Source organism: Pristiophorus japonicus, chromosome 13 (assembly GCF_044704955.1).
Source record: "Pristiophorus japonicus isolate sPriJap1 chromosome 13, sPriJap1.hap1, whole genome shotgun sequence".
Taxonomy (NCBI): domain Eukaryota; kingdom Metazoa; phylum Chordata; class Chondrichthyes; family Pristiophoridae; genus Pristiophorus; species Pristiophorus japonicus.
In genome coordinates this window covers 155,886,459-155,891,198 of record NC_091989.1, presented here as the reverse complement: position 1 = coordinate 155,891,198, position 4,740 = coordinate 155,886,459, and positions in this window count along the sequence as shown.

Here is a 4,740-nt window from a genome sequence, read left to right as displayed (position 1 = left end):
GGGCCGCTCAGCCTGCTGGGCCAGGCCACCACGCTGCTTCTTCCGCTCCCAATAGTGGACCAATAGAGGTGACACTGAATTTCCCTAGTTTCACCAAACCTAGTATAATAAAATAAACAAAATATACAATGAAATTAATAAAGCAACTAGAAATAACCTCAACAATTAATTGTGATGTTGTTGTTGGCGTCTCGGAGATACCCTGGGCTTAATTTTCGAGAGGTTTGCGACCAGTTTAGCGCCTGGGCGGAGCCCAAAACCGACTCTTTTTTTGGCGCTGAACGAATTGCACACTGTTTTGCGCCAAGCCGGAAATTTCAGCAGTAGTTTTGCGGCGGTGCTAAAAATTAGCGCCCGCCCGATGTTTTCACCGTTTGATGACGTCAATCAGTGTACAATGTTGCGTTAACGCCCTGGGTGGAAATTCTGTTGATATCGACCGATTTACCATTCGCCCGGAAACCCGCCAGCAAAAACCCGTCGGACACAGGGTGCTAACGGCGCCATCTTTAAAAATGGAGCATAAGTTCAGTGCATAAAAGGATTGGCAGAGAAGGCTGCGTTTTACACAATGAAGTTTTATGTGAGTTTATAGTTCATTTTAAAGAATATTTAAGGACATTTCAAAAACATGAGGGGCTATACTATGTCAGCCAGTATTCCTGGCTGCTGTTTCTATGCAAGGTCGAGCTGAAAGAACGCTTATTGATGAGCATTTTGAGCGTAATCGAGGAAGTCGCAGACATATGGGGAGGAGGCCTTACCCCCCGAGGAGTTTACAGGAAACAGCACTCATACCTGCAGCTCTCTGAGGCACAGTGCATTAAAGGCCTTTGACAGGATATCGCACACGTACCTGATGGACGTGCTCTCCAAGATGGGGTTTGGGGAGAGTATCTGCAATTGGATCCAACTGCTCGACAAAGACATCAGTAACACAGTTCTAATCAACGGGTGGGAAACTGAAAGCTTTCCGACCAGGTCTGGAGTCAGGCAAGGCTGTCCCCTCTTTTCTGTCCAGTTTGTGTGCTGTATCGAGCCCTTTGCCGAGTCCATCAGGAAGGATGCGAGCATTAGAGAGGTGACGATCCCAGGTAGCGGAGGCGCTCAGGTCAAGACCTCCCTGTACATGAACGACGTCACCGTCTTTTGCTCAGATCCACAGTCGGTCCGCAGATAGCTCACAATCTGCGACCAGTTTGAACTGGCCTCGGGAGCGAAGGTCAATCGCAGCAAAAGCGAGGCCATGCTCTTTGGCAACTGGGCCAACCGATCCTTTATTCCCTTCACCGTTGAGCTAGATTACCTGAAGGTGTTGGGAATATGATTCGGAGCGGACGGGTGTGCGCCAAAAACTGGGAAGAGCGTATCACCAAAGTGAAACAAAAACTGGGATGGTGGAAGCTGCGCTCCCTCTCCATCGCAGGAAACAACCTGATCATCAGGAGTGAGGTGCTCTTGGTGTTGTTGCACTTGGCGCAGGTCTGGCCCATCTCACGCTCCGGTGCTGCGGCAGTCACCCAGGACGTCACAGGACAGAGAGTGGGGAGCACCAGTTTAAACTGTCACAGGAGAGAGAGTGGAGAGCAGCAGTTCCCACTGTCACAGGATGGGAGAGTGGAGAGCACCAGTTCCAACTGTAACAGGAGAGAGTGGAGATCACCAGTTCCCACTGTCACAGGACGGGAGAGTGGAGATCACCAGTTCCCACTGTCACAGGACGGGAGAGTGGAGAGCACCAGTTCCAACTGTCACAGGATGGGAGAGTGGAGAGCACCAGTTCCAACTGTCACAGGACAAAGAGTAGAGAGCACCAGCTCCAACTGTCACAATACAGAGAGTGGAGAGCACCAGTTCAAACTGTCACAGGGTGGGAGAGTGGAGAGCACCAGTTCCCACTGTCACAGGACAGAAAGTGGAGAGCACCAGTTCCCACTGTCACAGGAGAGAGAGTGGAGAGCACCAGTTCAAACTGTCACAGGACAGAGAGTGGAGAGCACCAGTTCAAACTGTCACAGGAGAGAGAGTGGAGAGCACCAGTTCCCACTGTCACAGGACAGAAAGTGGAGAGCACCAGTTCCCACTGTCACAGGAGAGAGAGTGGAGAGCACCAGTTCCAACTGTCACAGGAGAGAGAGTGGAGAGCACCAGTTCCAACTGTCACAGGACAGAGAGTGGAGAGCACCAGTTCCCACTGTCACAGGACAGAGAGTGGAGAGCACCAGTTCCAACTTTCACAGGACAGAGAGTGGAGAGCACCAGTTCCCACTGTCACAGGACAGAGAGTGGAAAGCACCAGTTCCAACTGTCATAGGACAGAGAGTGGGGAGCACCAGTTCCCACTGTCACAGGACAGAGAGTGGAGAGCACCAGTTCCAACTTTCACAGGACAGAGAGTGGAGAGCACCAGTCCCAACTGTCACAGGACAGAGAGTGGAGAGCACCAGTTCCCACTGTCACAGGACAGAGAATGGAGAGCACCAGTTCCCACTGTCACAGGGTGGGAGAGTGGAGAGCACCAGTTCCCACTGTCACAGGACTGAGAGTGGAGAGCACCAGTTCCAACTGTCACAGGACTGAGAGAGTGGAGAGCACCAGTTCCCACTGTCATAGGATGGGAGAGTGGAGAGCACCAGTTCCAACTTTCACAGGACAGAGAGTGGAGACCACCAATTCCAATTTTCACAGGACAGAGAGTGGAGAGCACCAGTTCAAACTGTCACAGGACAGAGAGTGGAGAGCACCAGTTCCAACTGTCACAGGACAGAGAGTGGAGAGCACCAGTTCCCACTGTCACAGGACGGGAGAGTGGAGAGCACCAGTTCCAACTGTCACAGGACGGGAGAGTGGAGAGCACCAGTTCCAACTTTCACAGGACAGAAAGAGGAGAGCACCAGTTCCCACTGTCACAGGGTGGGAGAGTGGAGAGCACCAGTTCCCACTGTCACAGGACTGAGAGTGGAGAGCACCAGTTCCAACTGTCACAGGACTGAGAGAGTGGAGAGCACCAGTTCCCACTGTCATAGGATGGGAGAGTGGAGAGCACCAGTTCCAACTTTCACAGGACAGAGAATGGAGAGCACCAATTCCAACTTTCACAGGACAGAGAGTGGAGAGCACCAGTTCAAACTGTCACAGGACAGAGAGTGGAGAGCACCAATTCCCACTGTCACAGGACAGAGAGTGGAGAGCACCAGTTCAAACGGTCACAGGATGGGAGAATGGAGAGCACCAGTTTCAATTGTCACAGGACAGAGAGTGGAGAGCACCAGTTCCCACTCTCACAGGATGGGAGAGTGGCGAGCACCAGTTCCAATTGTCACAGGACAGAGAGTGGAGAGCACCAGTTCCCACTGTCACAGGATGGAAGAGTGGAGAGCACCAATTCCAACTACAACAGGACAGAGAGTGGAGAGCAGCAGTTCCCACTGTCACAGGAGAGAGAGTGGAGAGCACCAGTTCCCACTGTCACAGGACAGAGAGTGGAGAGCACCAGTTCAAACTGTCACAGGACGGGAGAGTGGAGAGCACCAGTTCCAATTGTCACAGGACAGAGAGTGGAGAGCACCAGTTCCCACTGTCACAGGATGGAAGAGTGGAGAGCACCAATTCCAACTGCAACAGGACAGAGAGTGGAGAGCAGCAGTTCCAACTGTCACAGGACAGAGAGTGGAGAGCACCAGTTCAAACTGTCACAGGACGGGAGAGTGGAGAGCACCAGTTCAAACTGTCACAGGACAGAGAGTGGAGAGCACCAGTTCAAACTGTCACAGGACGGGAGACTGGAGAGCACCAGTTCAAACTGTCACAGGACAGAGAGTGGAGAGCACCAGTTCAAACTGTCACAGGTCGGGAGAGTGGAGAGCACCAGTTCCAACTGTCACAGAACAAAGAGTGGAGAGCACCAGTTCCAACTGTCACAGGACAGAGAGTGGAGAGCACCAGTTCAAACTGTCACAGGACGGGAGAGTGGAGAGCACCAGTTCCAACTGTCACAGGACAGAAAGTGGAGAGCACCAGTTCAAACTTTCACAGGACAGAGAGTGGAGAGCACCAGTTCCCAATGTCACAGGGTGGGAGAGTGGAGAGCACCAGTTCCAACTGTCACAGGAACGAAAGTGGAGAGCACCAGTTCCAACTTTCACAGGACAGAGTGTGGAGAGCACCAGTTCCAACTGTCACAGGACAGAGAGTGGAGAGCACCAGTTCAAACTGTCACAGGAGAGAGAGTGGCGAGCACCAGTTCAAACTGTCACAGGACAGAGAATGGAGAGCACCAGTTCAAACTGTCACAGGAGAGAGAGTGGAGAGCACCAGTTCCCACTGTCACAGGACAGAAAGATGAGAGCACCAGTTCCCACTGTCACAGGAGAGAGAGTGGAGAGCACCAGCTCTAACTGGCACAGGAGAGAGAGTGGAGAGCACCAGTTCCAACTGTCACAGGACAAAGAGTGGAGAGCACCAGTTCCCACTGTCACAGGACAGAGAGTGGAGAGCACCAGTTCCAACTGTCACAGGACAGAGAGTGGAGAGCACCAGTTCCCACTGTCACAGGACGGGAGAGTGGAGAGCACCAGTTCCAACTGTCACAGGACGGGAGAGTGGAGAGCACCAGTTCCAACTTTCACAGGACAGAAAGTGGAGAGCACCAGTTCCCACTGTCACAGGGTGGGAGAGTGGAGAGCACCAGTTCCAACTTTCACAGGACAGAGAGTGGAGAGCACCAATTCCAACTTTCAC